This window comes from Psittacula echo, assembly GCF_963264785.1.
Source record: "Psittacula echo genome assembly, chromosome: 3".
NCBI lineage: Eukaryota > Metazoa > Chordata > Aves > Psittaciformes > Psittacidae > Psittacula > Psittacula echo.
In genome coordinates, this window is record NC_137736.1 from 18,359,143 (window position 1) to 18,382,373 (window position 23,231).

General features: G+C 48.1%; 1 pseudogene across 1 annotated transcript in view; it reads right to left on the reverse strand.

The window, feature by feature from the left end:
* Positions 1-5,456: 5,456 nt before the first annotated feature.
* The window catches only part of LOC308218523 (immunoglobulin superfamily member 2-like), a 31,945-nt pseudogene continuing 14,170 nt past the window's right edge, over positions 5,457-23,231 (reverse strand). Inside the window, exons 9-14 of the transcript in view lie at positions 21,207-21,341; positions 17,338-17,464; positions 12,839-12,988; positions 10,578-10,639; positions 6,980-7,128; positions 5,457-5,573 (exon numbers count right to left, since the gene is read on the reverse strand). The product of the transcript in view is annotated as an immunoglobulin superfamily member 2-like (transcript). The remainder of the gene's footprint in view (positions 5,574-6,979; positions 7,129-10,577; positions 10,640-12,838; positions 12,989-17,337; positions 17,465-21,206; positions 21,342-23,231) is intronic.

Consider the following 23,231-nt stretch of genomic DNA (forward strand, 5'->3'; position numbering starts at 1 on the left):
AAGGGGAAGGCACCTGAGGCCAGTGAAGGGCTGCAGGGTAGGCAACATCGCTGGCCTTAGCTTGCCCATCACCATGCACAGCAATCTGTCATGCCTTTGCTCACAGAACCCAGAATTTCCCCTCTGGCTTTGCGTAATGCACCGAGGTCTCAGATCCCTAAGTAGTTTGCAGTGCACAATCCTTTTTTCTCAGTAACTCTCTCATTACAGGCCAATTTCAACTTATAAATTCATTTATAAGCCAGTCCATTTGTGCAGACCGCCTTGCTGGAGGCAGATTTCTGTCTTTCTCCATCTCCCTCCCTTTCTCCTCTGCTGGAGCCCCTAACAAGGACAAGCACACATGGATCTGGGACATCTCTTGCCTATTGCTTGCATTAAGCAGGGGCCAACACAAGGCAGAGCTTCATCCAGGAGCTGTGAACAAAATCAGAAAGGAGCAGCCAAGCTAAAATCTTGCCATGCCCAAGAAAAGGCAGACACCCCCCTCCAAAGCAATGGGGCTGCGTGTGGCTGGGCTCCAGCCCCTGGGCCAAACCAGGCTAACCAGTAATGGGTCACTACCAGGTTGACCAGAGCTTGAAGCTGGCCGTGGGACTGTAAAGATGGGGCATCAGTCACCTTTGTCACTGTTCTGTGCTACCAAGGACACATCGACAGCGAAGCAATGACCAGAAGGAGAAGAGGGTGATCTCTCCCTCCCCGGCAGAGCCAGCATGGAGACCAGCCGTCGGGAGCCGCTGCTGCTCCGTGTTCCCGGTGCCCGGGCTCCTGCTCCGGGACACAGCCACCTCCCCAAACCCCCCTTTATTTCCCAGGAAACCCCAGCAGATGGTGCCAGACTGTCAGAAACCCTCCGGGAGCCCGGCCCCGGCTTCCGCGCAGCTGTGGCCCCGGAAGCTGCCGTCTGCATCCCCGCTCCCGGCTGGCAGCGGGGTGCAAGGGGGGCACGTAGGGATGCGGAGTTTGGGAGGCACTTCATCCACCCACCACTAGTAAAACCCTAGAGGCTGTGAGAAGGTCAGCTCCCACCCCTTCTAACTCAGCCAGCCCTCCTCAGCCAGCATCCCATTGTTTCCAGTGTTCTATTTTCCAGAGCGATGTTTGGTCCTCACAGTGACCAGAGCAGTGGAGTTCCCCTACCCTCCCTTCTCTTGGCTGACTTTGCTCTGGGCAATTTATCTCGATCCTCAGTGCAAAATTTTCCTTTGCACCTTCTGATCATATTATTCCAGAATAAATCAGGACCATTTCCATGTCGAATGCCAGCAGAGGAGCACCAGAGCAGGAGGGGGGAGTTACAGTGCTGACTGCGGTTCAGCCACTTAGGAGACATTCTCCTGCACTTAGGCACGGGGAGAAGGGGCCCTTCCTGCGACCACAGGGCTCCCTGGGCTCTCCACGGATGCACAGTCCCCTCCCAAAGCTCTCTCCAAGCAGGACGGTGCCAGGGGCTGGTGAAGATGCAGGAGGCTGTGTCATCTCAAGTACCAGCTGCCTGAGAAGCCACACCGAGGTGTTTCTGCAGCAATCCAAAGGGGTAACTCAGTAGCCAGCTCTGCTGGGCTGGCCTGGAAAAACAGCAGTCCAAGCTACAGAGATAGCCAGGCAGGCAGAGGAGCAGGCAGCACAACCATCCTCCTCTTCCTCACAGGTCTTGTGGGCTGGGCAAGTGCTCAAAGGGCAGCAGCACCTGGGTGAAAGCAGTGTACAGGGCAAAAGAAGAGTCTGCTTCACCAGGATGGGCCTTCTAAGTAAAAATACATCAATGTCACCCAGGACATGGGGTCCGTTCTGCACTGAGGGTGGGTCTGTGCCACACAGCAAGCACTAGGCATTTCCCCAAAGGTTTTCATCCACTTGCGCTTTCCAGTGTGTTTTCCACACTGAAAAGTGTGGAAATGCAGAAATGCACACATCCCAGAGTGCTTTCCAGTGGAGGACACATGCCCTTTGTCAGCAGGACTGCCAGCAGACTCACATACCTCAGACTCCAAAAAGCAGGGCAGGTGTCTCCAGGAAGCCACACAGCAAGGACAGAAAACTGCTGACCACACGGGCTTTGATTCTCCCAGCTGGTGTTGATGCAGTCACGGCTCAACAAGCCATCTTTCAGATTACAGGGCAGAGCCCACCCATTTCTCACGTACGCCCAACCACTGAGCTCACCCATGTGTTATTTAAAACCACAATGCCACTGTTCCAGGCATGCCGCTGCAACATGGAGCATGGGAGAGCTGAGTGAGCAGAGCCCCTCTGGAAAGCAGGGCTGGGACCAACAGCCCAGCATCCCAGGAGGGAACTTGGTGCTTGAGCCTGATGTGGGAGCTGTCTTGCAGAGAGCTGCCCACTCGGCTTTGCTTTCCCAAAGCAAGTGCCTTCATCTTCCTTTCAGTGCAGGTGCTTGTACAGGGCATTGCATCACCAAACCCTTCTGTCTACTCTGAGGGCCTTCTCCAGTCTGATCCCCAAGCTGCTGTTGCTGTCTACATATAAGAGAGCACATAGCCCCAACCCCTACACATATGAGCTGTGCCTGTCTCTCCTCACTCTACACGTTCCCCAAGCAGCACCATTCCAGCCTCCTCCAACAGACAGCCCAGCTCTGTGTCCCCAACAACCCCAGCCATGTTTTCAGGATGTGGTCATCTTACCTCTGCCTTCCTCTTGCCTTGCAACCTGCAGGCATAAGCCTGAATAAATTTTTCCTTCTTATTTGAGGATTGCAGCCTTGCTTTATAAACATCCATGTCTCTGCTGAGGTTTCGCCAATGGTGCCTCTGGCTGCCAGGGCTCTCTGCCCCATGGTGGGGGTTTCTCCTTCACCTCCAGCACCTCCCAGCTGACACATGTGATCAAGCACTTGGCAGCTGAAGCATCCTTTCATGCAGCCTGCATGTGTGGGTCAGTGCAATCACTAGCCTGTCTGACAGGGATCTGGTTGCGCCACCCCAGCAGTGCTGCGAGGTGTTAGCAGCCATCCTGCAGCTGCCAGCCTCAAAAGCACTCCTATATCAAGCCTCACTCCAGCCAATTTACAGGTGGGTTTCTGCATTTAAAGAGACTTAAAAGAACATTTTGCCTATCCCCATGGGTATACACTCACTGCCCTCTCTTTGAGTTGCAATGAAATCTGGCTGAAAGCTTAGCAATCTCAGCTATATTAAAGTCTCCTTGACTTACGTTCTATATTTCCTCAAATGTGGGTGAGCGTGTAAAGGACTGAGACCCTGCCAGCACACTGGCCTTTGCTTGGCTGCCACCAGGCAGTTACAGCTCTCTGGGGCACGATTAAGTGTGTTGTCCCCACAGGGGCATTTTCAATCAGAGGCTTCAACTTGTTTGGTTGTTGCTGAGTCACTGCCACCAGTGGGGCCCTCAACCACAAACCACAACCTCTGTGCCGCAGCAGTGAAAGATGAGACATCACCCAGCAGGACATGCTGGAGTTTGAACATTGCCACAGCAGAGCACTCTGGAGCAGAAAAATCGAGGACAATGGTGTGATTTCACCTATTTAACCTCCTAATAATTCCCTCTGTCTACTACCTTTCGGACTCCAAATCCTCAGTTTCATTTGGAGAGAGGCAGATTTCTCTCAAGGCTTTAACTCTTGGGATTAGACACCTAGGAAACACCTGTCCAGGACACATTGATGGTTTGTCTAGTCCAGACTCCTGCTGTGACCATGGGAGAGAACACACAGGGTCAACCACTACTGGGGTGCATCCCACCATCCTCCCACAGTGCACATCATTGTGGAGCCAAGGGTATGAGAGCACACTTCCCATCCCTTAGCGTACCCTAGTCTTGAGCCTGCTGCCCTTGAATGCCCCTCACCCTGCCTGATCCTCCCAGTGCTGCCTGCCTCCCTGGGACAGCGAGGGCCAAGTGTCCAGGACCTGCTGTGTGAAGATGTGCTTCCTCTTGTAGCCTGTTCCAAAGAGGTGTAGGAGTTTCAGTGAGTGTTGCACCATGGCTGTGCAGCAGGGCAGGGTGAACAACAACTCCCTGTTCACTCCCTCTGTGGTCTAGCAAACCTCTTTGTATTCTCTACCAGCCTCCTCCTCCCAAAAAACCAAACCTTTTTCACATCCCTCAGACACCAAAGGGTACAGTTAGGGCTATGGGTGCTTAACCTGCATCTCTGGAAGAGCCAATACAACAACATGTAATTCCATACCTGCCCTGGTATTCAGGTAATTGCTCTAGGCTGATGTCAAGGACATGTCCAAGAGAAGTGGTGAGATTCATCTGGGAAGCTGTGGGAGGACTCAGCCTGAAGACCACTGCACAAACTGGTGTAGATCTGGCATGTACCCATCGACTTTTACCAGGTGGCTGCTATAGGTCTAGCTCATCAATCTTTGTGCTTGTTTGAGGTAAGAATTTTCCCTGCAATAGGAAAGGCAAGATGCATCAGATCAACAGCACAAATGCACCCTGGAGTATCTATGTGTCTGTGCTGAGTGTCCTTGTTCACAGCAGGGAAAGACCACCTGGCATTACCCCTAACATGAGATACCCTTGGAAAAGTCACAAGCTTGAGAGCTCTAGAGTCATGCCTCCTCCCCTTGTCCTGCTGTTCCCAGGGTGATCTCATACTTACCCTCCTTGGCATCCTTGTCAGGTCTCTGCACGATACCATCTCCTTCCTCCATGACAGTAAAAACACCAGATCTGGACATGGGCGTTGCTGAAAACAGAACATCCTTCCCAAGTTGAGAAACTTGGGGAAGGCTGGGCACTGGGTTCCCACTTCCCTGGTTGCTGGTCATCCTGCCTTGACTCTCACAGAACTGTTACACCACAGGGCAGCACATCCCTGCCTCTTCTGCTACACATGATACAAAGCAACTTTGGTTACTCCTCTGGCCCGCTCTGCTCCCCAGCACGCATCAGCGAGCCATCACAGTGCTTTGCAGCAGTAAACACCAGGGCAGAAGGCAACAGAAAGCTTATTCTTCACCCCCAAGAAGTGTCTGCAAAGTTGCCAAAGTATCTTTGCCACAGAGGGGAGAGCTCTCTGTCCCCTTGCTTCTTACAGTGCTTTTATCTGCATGACATGAAGATGCTGCAGTAGCTGGGACACAGCATCGGGTCCCAGAGGTTGTGACCAGCAGGATCCCCTTCACCTGCTGGCCCCAAATCAGTGCATTCAGGCCTTCCTGGGAACTTGTGAAGGCCTGGCCCCAGGCATCTCAGTTGCTTCAACATTGGAAACAGAACCATGGCCAGGTTGCTACACTTGGGAAAGCTTAGAAAAAAAACCCCATCCTAGAGGCACGTCAAAACCATATTAAAAAGAAAACTAAAAAGTTCTGCAATGCCTCAGGCTCTAGATTAGCCATTTCTTAGGGCTCCAGCTCAAGCATGCGAAATCCTCTTCCATCCTTTGAAGGGGAGCACCCCAGGGAGAAGCAGATCAAGAAATCCTCAGAAGCACAAGGGAAGCATCAGCCAGCTGCCAGCAGCAGGGACCTCGCTTCAAGGTCACGAAACTTCACTACTTGGGCTAAAACACCAGGTCTCTCTGACTGGGGACAGTGATCAAAACCAGTGATCTCTAACACCTAGCTGCCAGAGCGGAAAAGGGACACATGGATTTATACACAAGCTGCCAGTGTGTGCTATGCTTGCAAAATAACTTGCCTGGGATGAGCTCCTCTGAGGTTTCAGACAATGGGCACCACCAAGCTAACAAGCTGATGAGCACCTCATCACTGTTGGCCTAGCTACCAGCATCTTAGAAAGGGATTTTCAGTGCAGATGCGCAGCATTCACAATTCATAACAGTAACGACACACATCCCTTCCCTTGAAACAGGTTTGAATCCTGAAACTGAGGGGATTTGTGAAGAAAAGCGACCCAGGCACTTCAGCTTGCCTCCATGAACCACGTGGCTGACAGCCAGCAGTATATCAGACTGGCAGAGGAGGGTGAATCTGGTGTTCAAACAGCTCACAATTCAGCCTGCTCGAGCTTGACGGAATTTAGGCTGCTTCAGACCGTAAGCCCACAACCTCAGCCAAAACTGAGGAAAAAGCACAGGAGCAGCAAAAAACCCAGGACCAGAACAGAAACATTAAATACAGTTTGCCTTGCCCATGTACAGAATTAACCCAAGGATCCCTGGTGAAGCCCAAGGGTCCTCATGAGCAGCCTGACGGAGGGAGAACCACTTATTCATGTGAGGATGCAATGCCAAGAGAGACAACAACACCAGGGGACATGACAGGAATCAGGTGGAATAAACATTGTTCAGGGCCTTGACACTGTGTCAGAGCACTCCCACCATGAGAGGAATTTCTTCATAAAGCACTCTCATCAGGGATTTATGGGTGAACATGACTATATATTTCACAGTACATTCTTATGGCCTCATCAGTCAATAATCTGCATTTAACTCAGTCCCTTCAGAGTGTGATGGGCCATAACGCTTGTGAAGCAGCTGCTACACGCTGAAATAATAATCAAGGAAGCAGAGAGCAGAGCTGATAATTGACTCTGCTAATGTGCCAGTCGGGGATTTGAGTTATTGATCAGATGTGCTTCAGTGGCTCAGCAAGAGCCCAGTCTCCTGCCTGGAGGTTTTCGACTTGGATGTTACCAAGAAGGGGTCGTCTCCTTACACATTCCCTTTTCAGATCATCAGCTATTGTGGATTTCTTTCCATTTCCCCTGTGACTGGTCTAACAGACCACAGAAACTGCCCAGCAGAGCAGCTTTGTCCCTGCTGCCAGCCTGCTGGTGTCCTACACACCCAGATCTTCAGTGTCAGGGACATGAACATGCAATGCTGAGGAGGCGACAACTTTTACCCCTCAGTACCTCTTCCTGTCAACCCTTTTCCCTTCTACCCTCCAAGTGAACCCATTGCTTCCCCCTTCAGGTCTTCCACTCCCCTCTCCTCCTCCTTCCTGAGTGACCTAAGCTTCACTGCAGCTTTGGCACCTTTCCCCCTGTCCCCAGAGATTACCGTACCATGGCCGATCAAGGTGCTGCATTTGCACCTCATCCTGCACACCACCTCTGAGCTGGCATTGGAGCCATGGCGATAAGCCACTTCTTCCACTGCTAGCTGGATGTCTGCAGCCACCTCTTGAACATGCCCCTGCAAAAAGCCTGCTGAAAAAGCCAAATGAATGATGTCAGACAGTTCTCAGCTAACTCACCGCTTTGTTCAAAGACTTGCAAGAGTTCAGGAAATGTGGTTTCCTTTCACAGAATCTCTGCAAGTTGCACCTCCAAGCAGTCTTATTGTATAAGCTTCAAAGCCAATTCTTCTAATTTACTAGGTATTGTATTCATTTGCATGCACGTCAAACAGGCCTGTAATTCTTCACATCATCCCAAGAGGCGTTAAAAACGAGAGTACGATATTCTCCATCCTTATCAAACACTGCTTTTCTCCTGCTTTGCGTGGGTTGTTTTTTTTTTTGGTTGGTTGGTTGGTTGGGATTTTTTGTTTTGGTTGGTTCTTTTGGTTTGTTTGGGTTTTGGTGTTTTTTAGGGTTTTTTTTTGTGTGTGTGTGTGTGTGTAAGTTTTTTGGGGGTTATTTTTTTGGTGTGTTTTTTTGTGGTTTGGTGGGGTTGGGTTTTTTTTGTTTGATTTTATTGGTTTGGGGTTCTTTGGGGGGTGGAGGGGGTTTCTTCAACAAGACGAGAATTATTCCTTTTAGAGATGCAGCCCTTTAATCCTCATGTCCCCCCAGATCTCTTGGCTGAACACCACTGTGACCTGGAAGCTTACTGATACCTATACAGTCTGGTTATTCCAGCTTTTCCTCTCTCAGTCTCTGATGCTATCTCATCTGGGTCCAGAAAAGAGCCAAGTCTGCATACATACTTCCAAAGCCATCTTTGTAGTAGGAAACTGATGTGAAGGAATTATTTAGCCTTTTAAGAACACCTTTAGTTTCCTTAATTGCTCTCTTTTAAGTACAGGTGATTCAATACTCAAATATTTAAGCAGACCTCCTGATGTGGGTTACTTGGGTAATCAATGCTTTTACACCTCTAGGCTTCTGTATGCTTAAACCCATTTTGATCTTCTAAGACTGGAAGAAATGTTGTCCACCGAAGGGCATGTTAAGTTTAGTCTGGGTTGTCCAGAAACATTTATGAGATGCTTTAAGCAAATACCTTCACAAGAGTCTTTAATTATTCAGTGGAGAAAAGTAAAAGACAAGTCAGTGACTGAAGGTTAGAGCCAGACAAGCCGTATCACGAACAAAAAGCCATGTGCTCTTAGCTGAGAAAATAATTATCCACTGTAGTTCACTCTAAGCAGGGTACTGGAGTCTCTCCATCACATCTCCATCTTCATCATAGCAACGTTATTCAGATCTAACATGAGATATTAAAGTGAAAATCTCTGTCCTGACTGAAGGTCAACCAAAACACTGTGGCATCTTTCCTAGCTCCAAGTCAGGAATCACACATACCCCATCCTGACACATTGCTGCACATGCCCCACTCCATCCAAGACACTGAGAGTAGCCGTGCAATGTGATCGGTGGCCACACAGCACCTAACCAAGGGCCTCTCGCTCTCCTACACCACCCTGAAAGGAGTGGAAGAGGGGCGAGCAATGTGCTGCCTGCCACTATCCCAGCACAAAAGGTCCCTCATTGGTCCCCCCCATCATCAAGGGCCAGATTAGGATATGGACCAGCTGGAACAAGTCCAGAGGAGGCCACAAGGATGATCAGAGGCTGGAGCACCTCCCGTATGAAGACAGGCTGAGAAAGTTGGGGCTGTTCAGCCTGGAGAAGCAAAGCTGCATGGAGACCTCATAGCAGCCTTACAGCATCTGAAGGGGGCCTACAAGGATGCTGGAGAGGGACTCTTCATCAGGGACTGTAGCGGTAGGACAAGGGATAATGGGTTCAAACTGAAACAGGGGAAGTTTAGGTTAGATATAAGAAGAAGTTCTTTATTGTGAGGGTGGTGAGGCACCGGAACAGGTTGGCCAAAGAAGTGGTGAATGCTCCATCCCTGGCAGTGTTCAAGGCCAGGTTGTACAGAGCCTTGGGCAACGTGGTCTAGTGTGAGGTGTCCCTGCCCATGGCAGGGGGTTAGAACTGGATGATCTTAAGGTCCAACTTGAATCATTCTATGATTCTAGGATGTGCAGGGAGGGCTCATGAAGACCCACAAGCCACCAGTCCTCTGTAAAGAGGCGATGAAGAGAGGTGTGACATGTGGCCTGGTAACTGGGGTAGGAAAACAACCACAGAGCTGAGCTGTCTGTCAGCGGTGGCTGTGAGTCATGCTGTGAGTGGTGGTTGCAGCCACTGGCTCTGCACAGAAGTGATTAGCTGTACCTAACTACCCTCGCTTACTTGGATGACTCCTTACTGCTCTGTGGGTCATGGCTCTGGGGCCAGAGTCACAGGTCTCTAAAAGCCACTCTTCTTCAATTCTTCCTGAACAGGATTCAAAAAGAGAGGCTCTTCCTAACCCACAGTCAGATTTCAAAGGAAAAGGCAGGATTCAACAGCCAACAGACCTGATAACAGTTCTTGGGCTTCAGCTGAAAGTCTGGCACTCCTCCTTTCCCACTTTAGTACTTCTTCGTGGGGAGGATGGGGCAGGTTGAACTCCACAAAAATTTAGCTGAAGACTCCAAGCATTGCTTCCACCATATGATATGTGTCTGCAATGGTCTCTGCTTTCCCTGCTGTGTGCAGAAGAGAAGGATGGGTTCCTAACCAACCACAACCTAATGGATGCTATGAGACATGCCCATGTCATCACAGCTGTATACGGCCCTTCTCATTTTCCAGCTTGTCTTGCTGAAGAGATTCATCTACTGCCAGACATTGCCCACCTTGCTGAGTCTGCAGCTCATGCAGCTGCTAAATTTTCACAGAGGCTCAGAGTTGTTACCAAGAGTAGCACAGAGTTGACCAGACACTTGAAGTTTTGCTGTGGCTGATAGAGTGCTGAGTTGAAGCAAATGAAACTGGAAAGCTCTTATCTAGCTTGCTCCCATGACGCATGAAAAGCTGAGAAATAGTCAGGCAGGCAGGGGAGTGATGGCTCCATATGGAGACTGAGGATGCTGAGGGTCAGCTCTGCAACTCAGAGATGCAGAAGATGGGGATTTTGAAAATAAAATGGCATTTTACAGAAACAGACATAAGCAGTTTCCATATAAGCATCAGGAAAATACTTTCCAAAAGCCTGTGCCAGCTGGATGGAGCCTTGCCTGGAAGATGTGTACACCCAGAGCCTGCCATGGCAAGCAGCAGATCTGCATGGCAGAAGCCACAGCACAGATGCTACTGGTCTGCCCCAGCTCCAGGCCTTAGCACTTCCCACAAGAATGGAGATGCTTCCCTGCAGCAGTGAGGGAGCCACATGTCACGGCACCTTGGGGTTCCTGTTACATCAAAGACTTCCTGACCAACACTGCCATTACTTTGTCCACACTCAGCATGTAAACACCCCCTGTCACCCATATCTGCTGACTGTCTCCCCTCCCACTGGGGGATAGCAAGGCATTACAGCATGAGAGCCAGCCAAATTGAGCAGCATCCCCTTTGAAAACACAGACCCTTCGGACACACCGTCTGTCCCATAGGGCTCTCCTGACTCCGGTTGCATGAAGGGAGGCGAGGACACGGGGGTCCTGATGGACAAGCTGAACATTAGTAGCAGTGGACCACTACAGCAAATCAGATCCTGGGCTGCATCCACAGGGACACTACTGGCAGAGATAGACATGATCATACCACTCTGAGTACTTGTCAGGTCATATCTAGCATACTGTGTCCAGCTCTGGGCCCCACAATTCAAAAAAGACACAAATAGACTGGAATGGGTCCAAAGGAGGCCCATAAAGATGATCAAAGGGCTAAAGAACCTGTGCTGTGAGGAAAGACTGAAGGACTTAGGTCTTTTCTCCCTGTAGAAGGCTTGGGGGGAAACCTCTTTACAGTTTTCCAGTACTTAAAGGGTGGCTACAGATCAAACACAAGCTCTACCTTCACAAAGAGCCACATGGAGGGGACAAGGGGCAATGGTTGCAAGTTGTACCAGGAGAGATTTTACCTTTATGTAAGAAATAATAATTCTTTTACAGTGAGAGCAACTGATCACTGGCACAACCTCCCCAGGGATGCAGTGGAATCCCCATCGATGGAGATTTTCAAGATGTGATGGGACAGTGTGCCAAATAATCTCACCTTGGCTTTTTCCCCATGAAGGTTGGGCCAGATGATCTTTTGAGGTTCCTTCCAGCCTGGGCTGTTCTGTGCTTCTATGAGACCTGCCCTATCTCCAGATCCCAGCCTCCCTCCAGGTCTTTGCTCCTCCTGGCCCCTGTGCAGCGCTCCCTCAGGGCATTTCCCTACTACCCAGTGACGCTGCCTCCAGCCATCCTTGCCAGAGCTCCCTCGCTGGGTGATCCATGACTGTGCCATTTCCAGACAGCATGTACTGCCCTTGACAGTGAAGCATTGTCTCTGCTTGCAGACCCATTGTTGCTTCTTTTCTTCCACAGAAGGATTTATTCCCTTGCTGGTCTTCCTATTTCCTCCTAAAAAAGCAGAGAATAAAATGAGAGACAAGCCTGCCACTTTGCCACCCCTAATCAGAAAGGTGAAGGGAGTGGGAGAGGTTGTATTTAGGAATGTATCTGAAGGCTGTTGGATATCACTCCCACAAACCCATTCAGTTGGTGGATCCAGAGTCTTGTCATTTATCCCAATAGGTTTCATTGTGCTGCATAGCAATCACCCTCCACCATGAGATCACACAACTCTTACACCCACGGCAGTACATAGATCACCAGTCTTAACCCTGTCCCAAATAAATCATGCCTAATTACATATTGTAGAGGAACAGGCAACACACCACCCACTGGCCACAAAGTGCCAAGGAAGTGCTTTAGAAAGAGTGCTGCAAAACAGACACAACATGGAAACGTAGATCCCAGCTACAGGGCAGCTCCCAGCACTGCGGAGATGATGCTGGTCGTTACCCAAAGGTTTCACCATACATGTGTGTACATATCTCTACTACCCATGCTGCCCTGCCCAAATTCACAAGTAGCTCCTGTATAGCTCAGCAAGGAATGTTTCTGCTCTGGAGCTTCTAATCTCCATCACATCAACAGGGACCAGACCTGGGGATGCTGTTTCACATCCTTCATCCCATTCCATGGCATCTACAAATGAGATGGAGGTTGAATGGTCTGATCCAAACCCTGAACCAACTGCCTTGACGGTTTAGAACAAGTTTTCAGTCCTAATCCATTACTAAATGCTGGAAAGTTCAGAGTGCCTTACAAGCCTGCTAATGAAGCAAGTGCAATAGGCAGAGAAATATGAATCCCATTCCTTTGCCAAAAGTGAATTCGATTTTGTACAGAAACTGCATATTCAATACCAGGCGTCCTGTGATCACTCAGCTCCAGTCTGCTCTTTTCCTTCTCTAACAGGATTTTCCCAGCACTACTTACCTCGTCAACCTTTAATTGCTCCTAAGACAGGATTCCCAGACAATCTGTCCCAGTGCCTCAAAACAACTTTCTGTCTATCACTAACAGGTCTGTAGCACCCATATGTCCTGCAGCTGCCTCTGCTAACAGCAGTCTTAATCTTGCTCAACACCCGTTATCAAAGTAACACTTTGAGGCAGGAATAGATGCTAAATTTCAGATCATTAGCAGAAAACAGAACCGATTTTGATAAAAATAGACAAGAGATCTCACACTGAATTAAAAATAGATTAGTTTTGTTCGTTCTCATGACTTCAGTTTGACATGCAAACAGCAGGCTTGGCAAGCTCAGAGGGGCTAGGGGGCTGGCAGTAGGGATGTACCCACCTGGCTCTTGCCTGCAGCATGCAGGAAGGTGTGTCCAGCACCATGGCTTGTTCCATGGGCCTGGAATGCCTCCCCAGCGGGACTTGGGTGAAGACCAGCTGGGGAATGGGCAAGGTTGTCCCCTGTGTTGGGCGGTCGTCACTGCTGGGCCTGTGGGATCAGAGGAGACAGCAAAAGGGTGACAAAAATTGCTCTTCCCATTCAAATCTGTTCAACACTTCATACGCTGAGGAGGTCATGGGCCTTCTGCGGGGTTTGAAAACATCCAAGGAGAAAGACTGTTCATCAGGCACCTGCAGTTCCCCTTTTGGTCTTACTGGAGGAATATGATATCCTTTGACAGCATCCTTTCCTCACACCTTGAAAAGCTCAGACTGGAAAAACACCACCAAAGGAGAGACATAATTGCTGCTTGTTAGAGTGTGCTTTTGATGGTAACAGCATGGCAGACACTGACAAAACAAAAAGTCTGTCCCAGAGCAGGGAGGAGGGAAGGATGCCTGCAAAGTGAGGCAAGCACCCAGGAACACTGAGTCTCAGGGAGATGTGTCTCCATCTGCCTGTCAGAGAAAAGTTTGGTAAAGAATAGTTTCCAGCTGTACGGGACAACCAAAGCCCAGCAGTGCTAGGGGACAGTTTCGGCTTCTGCTGCCCCTCTGCTGGGCTCCAGCACCAGCTTCACATCAGTGACTGTCACCATCCTGGTGTGTGCAAGATGGGGAGATTGTTCATATGGACTCAACAGCAAGTCAATAGCTTCCATGTTGAGCATTACAATAAGATGGATTTTTTACATGCCTTAAGAGTTTATTTTGGCTGGAACAGGCACAGAGGCTCAGAGGAGGGAACAAGAAAACTAAACACAATTTCCATGAGGATTATTTGTTTTTCAGCATCTGAAGAGAGTCCCAAAGCATTATCGTCAGTAGGCTTAAATTCATTATTTGGGGCTCTATAGTGCTGCTGGGAAATGCTTGAGGAGCTCTACAAATAAACACCTCCCCAAATAAAAAAGCTGAAAGCCAATGTGAAATAAAGAGGTAATAAGAACATGGAAAGTCTGTGTGAAGAAGAGTAGCTGCAGCTTGGCTACACAAAAGCTTCATCTATTCCAAGTATAGCAAATGGAAATGAAACTCTGAGTCAGACCTTATTTGTCCGATTAATTTGACTGAGCATAAAGTCATAAACAGTGGGAATAAAAAGATACACAAACCAGCCTTAAATAGCTTAGACTAAAACCAATCATTTACCAGCACACAGTCACAATAAAAGCAATTAGCATGCAAGATATTAAGAAACTATCCTATCTTTAAAATGTCTAAGGGTCACAAACAAAGGTGCACAAAAGATAGATTAGGAAGAAATCTCAACTTCTTATGCCATCAGTTCTCGAGTTAATTATCTGATAATCACCGTGGCATTCATTTACAGAGTAAATACCCCATGTAAATTTAAATCTTCATGTAAATACAAAAAGAGTTAATTAAGGAAACAGAAAAGCACCCAGCAATGTAAACACTGCTGACTCCACTCCCCATTAGCTGGAAGAGTCTGCTGGAACTTGGTTCTGAAATCCCAGATCCAAGCACCGGGATCTGTACTTTCAGCAGCAAAACAACACATGCATAAAAAAAATTCACTGCAAGTTTCTCAGTGGCGAGGAAGCACAGGAAAGCCCAGATCCCAGTTCAACACAGCTTATCCTTATTTCTACCTCCATCAAATAAAGCACATAAGCCTCCATGGAAATCACATGCTTCCATCCTGAGCTGAATAGGGATAAGCAAAGGACACGATTAAATATTTTGCAGAATTAGATCCACAATCTTCATTTTGTACTGCAGCAACTCATTTTCAGAAAAATCTGTTTCTATGGAAACTTTGGGTCCAGCAGAGAGATTTTCCCCTTTGATTCTCACTTTTAGAGTCAGTCTCTCCTCCTGTCTCTTTCTCTAGAGACATTCTAAAAAAGCAGATTTCTGATTTCTTTGCCTGTCTCATCACAGACCGCTGTGTCTAAGTTCCATTATTTCTTAAGCAGAGAAAATTCTGAACTACGCTACTCTGGTGGTGTGAAGTCCTTGAATGGAAGATGCTGTAGAAAAGGAAAGGATAATCCAAAAACTTCTTCTTGCTTAGTAGCCTATAGATTAACATGATTTACTCTACTGAAAGAGGATTCTAATGCTTTTAGAAGCATTTCAGGGGAAGGTGTGTGCAGAAAGCACCCTGTTAGGGGGTATAAAGGAAGAGAAAATGTGAAAATTTGAGTGGGCATGTGGGGTTTTTTTATTTATTTACGAAGTAAACATGAATAAAAGAAGTAGTAGACATGGCTGGACTATCTACCTCCTCACCTTGCCTAAGCAATGGCCAAGAGCACAGGCTTAAAGACAGAAGCAGAGCAATCGTACACGATGCTTCCCCAAACTCCACCAATTACTAGCTCAAGTACTAGCAGGATACCTACTTCATGGTTAGTAATGCTCAGTAGGTTCCCTCCTGTATTGTTTCCTCCTGGAAAAAACATAATTATAGCACAACCTATTTTGATCTGTATTTCCTGATAACCCACAGCTTCTTGTTTGCTATCTTGGCTGCTTTGAACATCATGCAGATGTTACATACACCTGGCAATTCTCACATCTCACTTCGTTCTGAACAATAATGGCCAGCTCAGAGCCCATCATTTTATATGAGAAGCTGAGACTGATGTTTTTAACGATGTCTTACTTTACAGTCACCTAGAGATGACGTCATCTGCTCTTTCATTACCCAATCAGTCAGTCTCATAACGCCCCTGTGTATTTTGTCAGAGCCAGTCCTTGTTCCTAATGCCTCGACTAACTTAATATTATCTTTCTTTGCTGAGTAGTCATCCTCGTTTCCAGACCATTTGTGTGTTCATTGAGCAGCACAGGTCTCACCACTGGTGACTTCCCTTTTCTGTCAGAACTACTTACCTTCTTTGTAAAGTATTTTTAACAAATAGTTTATTCATGCAAAGCCCTGCCAGTTTGATCCCATTGTTACTTGGTTTCCATAAGACCCTTTGATGATGGACATTGTGGAGACCCTTTTGGCTCCACATAGACTACATTCATCTGATTTTTCTCATCCAGACACACACTGACTCCTTCAAAGAATCTAATAAGTTTATGAGCCACATCTGCCCTTTTCAACAGCCAGACCATTTCTGCCTTGCTTGATGCAGAGGCCAATCTTCCCAGCTGCCTGCAGGTCTCTCAGCCTTTCCACATCTAGCTGGTCTAGCACAGCAGCTTGCAGAGCCATCCAAGCCTCTGAATATCCATACAAGATACACAACAAACTCTGGCCTGATGCTAGGCCTTGTGTTAGTGAGGAATGTAATAAATGTCCCGTTAGACATTCATTCTTCAAAACAGGTCAGATCTTTAGTCTTGAGAAGATGTGGCTGTCCATTGTGAGCTATCAGGCTCCCAGATCACTGGCTCAATGGCCCCATTCCCAGGAGCCTCTGGTCTGCCCCAGAACAGCCCTGTCAGTCGCGTAATAAATTTTGTCTTGCTCAAGACCAATTAAATGTCTAAATGATTGCACAAAATGAGCTACTTAGCCTTCTGTACCTTTGCCTCACCTGGGGAATGCACCAAATTGATGTTCACACTCTGAGCCCAAAGAGCAGGATGACCTTGCATTACCTGCATAGGAAGCATGCCTTAAAACATAGATGTGTAATAGAGGGGCAGTATGTTCATAGCTTTCTCTAGGGGCTTAGCCTAGGCACAGCTTCCCAAAGATAGAAAACAGGGGACTTTGTGCCACACTGATGGTGGTGAGAGTTACCCTGCAACCTCCCCATCCTTCTTCCCTGTCTCTCTAGACCTTCAGTAATTCCTCCCTGAATTGCCTGCCTCTCCTGACATCACCAGGCAGAAGCTTCATCCCACTTCATTAAGCCTGTAAGCCACTGGCTGGATGATATCTGGCTTGCATCCGTTTGCAATTTAAAATGGGCATTTGCTTCAGATCAAAGCAGCAGCGGCAGCAGGAACGGAAATTAGCATCTCGCAGCCTCTCTCTCCTCTGTTTCATTGCCACAGTGGGTCTCCCTCATTACCAGGGAAACGAAACATCTTTACAGTTCAGGCGGCCTCTGCCTTTTATCTGTGGGCCACTGCATGAGGTATTACTGCCACATTTAACAGCGATTGGTTACGGCCCTTCTCTTTCAAATGGGACAGTGGAGCTCTCCCCCCTATTAGCATCCCATGAGGGGGCTGCAAGGAGTCACAGCTCCTTGTGGTTTGCCACACTGCTCCCAGCATCCACCCATTCATTCTCTCACACTTAAAATAATGATAAACCCAATGTTTTCACCCCTTCTGGGAAATTTTCACACTTAAGTCAACAGTCCCAGAAATGAATGCTCCTCCCATTCCTACAAGGAGAGGTAACAACACACACAAGGCCAGAGACCAGGCCACCTCCTGCTTCCCCCCGAAACCCCCCACGCTTTGCCTTCATGGTGGTCCCCGAAGAGGAGGCTGGAGACAGCACTCATCATGAGGGCAGGGTCCAGGGATGCCAGAGCAGCAGGTCCCTTTCCCCTCACTTTGCCCAGCAGCCTAGGCACACTGTCTGCAGGGGGAATGAGCACAGAGCCAATTAAAAGACAAATTAGCCCCTGGTTGGGTTACTCTTTTAAATAAAGCTGCTGATGAGGTGAGTAGTTTGCAGTGGCAGTAGCGAGCTTGCACCCACTTGTCCCTGGAGAGCTCACTGGCACTGGCTGCAGAGGAGGACTCAGCTCCCTGTCAGTGTCAAACACATAAAGCTCCTTAGAAACACACAGGGAAAAAGAATGTAATGAATGAAGTGAAAGCCCAGATGAGCACATGATCAAAGCTGTTGCTTGTGAAATTCTGTTTCCTGACCAGATTGCAGAAGCAAGTAGTGACCAGACTTCTCTTTCCGGTTTGCAGTTCTAAATAGGAGATGCAAGGGAAATACATACCCTTGTTAAAACCTCTAAGCCTGCATGACCAGAAATCTGCTGGTTAACTGGGTGAAAATGGGACAGAAGAATGTACCTCACAAATGTAGAACCCTTCATCTCTCTGCCCACCTTCTTCCCTCAGTCCACCAAACACAAAAACCTTGTGCTGCAGTACAGTCTACAGCTTTTGATGTGATGATCATATGGCAGCAAAGACACCTCCACAGACCTGCAGCAGAGTGCTGAGGTGGCTAAGGGGCCAGTGTGGGCTTGGGGAACACACCAAACACAGCCAGGTCACTCATAAGCCGTGCGAGCCCTGTGGAGACTGGTTAGGATCTGTCCCACACCACCTCCCCACAACTCTGGTAAGTAGCAACTTAAATAAGTCAGATTTTTAAGCAGAAGGCTAGTCTCAATGAGGTTCATCCTGAGACATGTAAAGAATGGGCTGTCAAGCTGTCTGTTAGTGGCTTAATACTAGAAGAGGTGTTAGACACCAAGGACAAGAAAAGGGCAAAATTATTTTTTAAAAGGAGAAACTGAACACCTGCTTGTTAAGCGGAGACCTTAGAGCAGCTCCCAGTGCCTAAAGAGGCTGCAAGAAACCTGGAGAGGGGCGTCGGACAAGGGCCTGTAGGGAGAGGACAAGGGGAATGGCTTTAACCTGCCAGAGGGGAGATTGAGATGAGCTCTTAGGCAGAAGCTCTTCCCCGTGAGGTGCTGAGGCGCTGGCACAGGTTGCTCAAAGAAGCTGTGGCTGCCCTGTCCCTGGCAGTGTTCAGGGCTGGGTTGGATGGGGCTTGAAACAACCTGCTCTAGCAGAAGGTATTCCTGCCTATGGCAAGGGGTTGGAACGGGATGAGCTTTAAGGTCCCTTCCAACCCAAATCATTCTGTGATTCTGATTAACTACAATCTTCACGTAAGTACAGGGAGAAAGTACTGACAAGCACATTAGAAGAATGCAAGAAAAAAGAAAATTTTGTTTGTTTTAAAGAAGAACAAAGCATGTCAGACCTACCTACTCTCCCCTCCAAGAAATCTGCAAGCCTTGTGGGAAGGTGTAAGCTGTACACATCATACATTCTTGGCATTACCAAGGTTCATGAAGTATTCTCCCAAGGTACTCTTATGGACAAGATAAGAAAACAATTCAAATGAAAACACAAAGGGACAGCACAAAATTGGTAGATTAAATATGTGCACAGATTAATTGTCAATAGTTTATGGTCAAAAATGGTTCTTCCTTTTCTTTCGCATGCATTAACTGACTTAATTCACACTGCAACCTTCCCTTGGTGGGACAATTTGCCTGCCTCCTCACCATCCAGCTACCACCTTTCAGGAAACTTGGAAGAGTTTAATGTCCTGGGAGCATCTGTTTCTCTGTCAAAACAGACTGAAACTGGTCCATGAGTTAAAGCCTTATTGAGACAGGACTAAGACAAACAGACAGCAGGAATTTTTGCAAACTGGTGAGCAAAGCTGTTCAACAGACCCATGCAAATGATGCTTCCACTAAATGGGAAGTGTCAACAGCCTGAAGACACAGCAGAAACAACTTGCTAGACAGCAAGTCTGCAGGACAGGAGCCTGCTGACTGCGAGCCAAGCATAAACAGTGCCATGCTGTCACACACACACAGGAAACCAAACATCCCACTGGGATGTGTAAATAGATGTAATCTATGAGGCCAGGGGGAACCTCTGAGGAGAGCCCCACGTGCGGCGCTGAGAACTCACACCACAGGAGAGACAGCCAGGGTTAAGGCAGCAAAGGGAAAAGCTGCACAAGGTCCAGAAAACATAACCCATAGGAAAAGGCTGAGCAAGAGGGTGGCTGAACAGGGAAACAAGAGCAGTCATCTTCAAACTTAGGCCAAAAGTGCTTTTTCAAGAAGAGGGAGACTGGAGCACCTCCCAGTTCCCTGTGACAGGGCAGGCAGCTTTTCTAAGTGTAAGGAAAGTGAAGAATATGAGCAAATCATCTAGAGAAGAGCGGTATGTCTTAACAACCTTCCCCCTGGTCAGAGGAAGCAGGTACATAAACATCTGCCATGATTTCCATATGGTGACTTTCGTCTGAGGGCAGTGCATTGAGTGTCGCCCTGATGCCTGACCTTACAACTTGCTGTGACCACATAGAATCATAGAATCACAGAATGGTTTGGGTTGGAAAGGACCTTAAGATCATCCAGTTCCAACCCCCTGCCATGGGCAGGGACACCTCACACTAAACCATGTCACCCAAGGCTCTGTCCAATGTGGTTTTGAACACTGCCAGGGATGGAGCATTCACAACTTCTTTGGCCAACTTGTTCCAGTGCCTCACCACCCTCACAGTAAAGAACTTCTTCCTTGTATCTAACCTGAACTTCACACTTTGTACAACTAGGGGTTGACTATCCCTTTGACTTACAGGGACTGGATTGAAATCTTCTTTCCTCTAATGCATCAGCCAGCCTTCAGGTAGCAGAGTGCCTCAACCTTGAAAAGGTGAGCTTGAGCTGGATGCTGGAGCACAGAGGAGATGCCTCACAAGCACATGACTTTTTTATTACATGGTACAACAAGGAGGCATCTAATACCAGGTCCCAGCTTCCTGATCCACAGATAGTCCAAGCGTGAGAGGCTGGACTTCCCCTACAGCAGACCTACCAAACAAAGGAGCTGGAAAGTCTTTTTACACTCATCTCCAAGATGTCTTGGTGTCCACTCCTTCCTTCTGGGATCCAAGATTTCACACGAGTCCTGTATTGGGTCTACAAGATTCATTTTTTGTGGGTGGTTGTGATACCCCTGCTATGGACTTTCTTCAGGCCCAGCCAGCCTTGCTCAGTTCTCAGGTTCCTGTGACAGGTTTTGTGATGAAGACCATTCTGGGACACCAATACTCCATTTCTAGTTCTGCCACTGGTTTCTAGCCACAGATATTTTTGTCACGTCACCTAAAATGAGTAACAATTAGATACTTTGGTGTCACAGTGCAAAAAGAGCTGTTTTTCACCTTATACTTAACAAGGAGTAACTTTCATCCACAGTGGGAGACACATACTGCAAGGACCTCAAATACCCCACAATGAACAGAGTGTGAAAAGTGTGGGCACCTAACCTAGGAGAGAAGAACACTTGTTATGAAAACCCTGTATGCTCAGTAATCCAAAGCTGAAATTCCACTCAAGTAATTCCACTGGAAGAAAACATACAATCTCAAGGATTCATTGCAAAAGCTACTACATAATGATAACAAACCCCTCTGCAAGTACTCAGTTCCCCTCAGCTGTCCAGCTCCACTCCTTCAATTATATCTGCTACTGCAGATCCTTGTTTTATCAACCCCTCCAGCCCCTTGCAGTTCCATCAGCTATCTCCTGTAATGTTACCCTTCTTGCTTCTTCTGAACTTGAAGTACCAACACAACACAGCAAGGGCCAGGAGAAGGATCAGCGCCAGTGGTAAGTATAGAATGAAGTTCAGCACTGGTGGGGATAAGCAGGTTCTAGACAAAATGGTTGACTCTGGAGGAAAAAAGAAAGAAAACAGTAGTGAGGCCTCAAGCTAGTTTGAGTTTCCCTGGTTTTTTATAGGTTATTGTTTTACCACTTCCCCTCAATCTTCAATACGTATCAATTTTTAAGAATTAATATAGGCTACCTGAGGAGAAGGGGAGAGAAACCATGCAATTTGCTTCAATTTCTTGTTTTGGAAGGTCAGATAAAGCCCTGGTTTGTTCAGTTGAAGTTACTCCTGGTTATAGGTATACTGGCACATGGCTATGTCATTGCCCCTTGGCAATTGCTCAAACATTTGAATTTGTGATCCAGAGGGGCATTTTGAGATACCTGTGTCACTGAAGAAACACATATGCACACAAGAGAAAAAGAGAGAGGAAGAACAAACACCCAGCTGATCTTCACAGACTCACAGACTGGTTCGGGTCAGAAGGGCCTTTAAAGCTCATCCAGTTCCAACCCCTCGCCATGGGCAGGGACACCTTCCACCAGACCAGGTTGCTCCAAGCCCTGTCCAACCTGGCCTTGATGCCAGGGAAGGGGCAGCCACAGCTTCTCCTGGATTTTGTGAAAATTATGAAAACCATGAAAACCACTTGTCAAAAACACACAAAAATTGGAGGAGAATTTTTCAGCAGTTATGAAGCAATTTTAGCAATGGTTACTCCACCAGTAATGGGTCACAAGAGACAGAGGGAGCTGATGAAGGAGAAAAATCCGAGTGCTAGAGGGAGCCATGATGGACAATAGCAGGAACAAAACAGGAGGGGGATGAAGCACTGTCAGTCCCTCCCTGTGCAATTAAATCCAGATTAGCTCTGCTGTAGTTGGAGACACATGTGAATAGGCTCCATGCTTGCCTGTGCCAGTATCAGGCACAAGGGAAGGGGCCTACAGGGTCCCCTGAGCTCTTTCACATTGGTCAGTATAGGTAACTCTTGCAGAAGCTATACGCACACGTAGGCACCCAGCTCTGTCTTTGCACTCATGCACCCAGCTCACCCTAAGAGGACAAAGGCTGCTTTTAGAGACCTCACCAGAGACGGACTTGCCAGCAATAAATAATTTTTTCCCCAAAACTGTTAAGAGTTCTGGTCCCAATGGAACGCGGTTTGTGCCCATGGTCCCATAGACAGCACACAAGCCGCAGAGCACTGCAGACACAAGTGCACTGAATGGTACCTTCCGGACCACATACCTCACAGTCAGAGCCCTTGATATATAACCACAACCTCCAACGTTTACAATGCCAAGCACCTGGGTTTCAGCCCTGGCAGATCAACAACACTGGGACTCACTGCCTTGCTCACCAGGCCCATAGCACATGTCTCTCAAACAGCTCTCCTTCCTGGCTCCCAACACAACTCTGGTGATGTCCCCAGCACTGACCCCCTCTGCAATCCCTTAGCAAGCCCTCCTGGCTCCACGGCACCTTTGCCATTGCAGCTAGCACCACTAGCAGAGAGCTGCCGTTCCCCCAGCATGGCTAAAGGGGAACCAATGTGGGATGAAGAGCCCCTTGCACCCAGCAGCATTACCCATCGGGATGGTCATGAGCTGGATGTACTTTGAGCACGCCAAGATTTGCAGAACCCAGTCCTTCCCCTTGCCCTGTTGCTGCCACTCCTGTACCCAGCAGTGATACAGCCCAGCATCACCCTCCTCCACGCTGTGCAGTGTCAAGTTGAAGTCATTGGCAGCAGGGTGGTGGAGGTACAGCCTCCCTGCCAGGTTTTCCCGGGGGTACTGGACGGAGTCAGTGCGGTGGAGGGTGAGAAAGGGCCTGATGCAGCTGCCCCTAAACCATATGGCCGAGAGGCAGGTGTCGGGCAGGCAGACACCCTGCAACAGGCAGTGCAGCGTCACCTCCTCTCCCTCCCTCACCGAGATGAATGC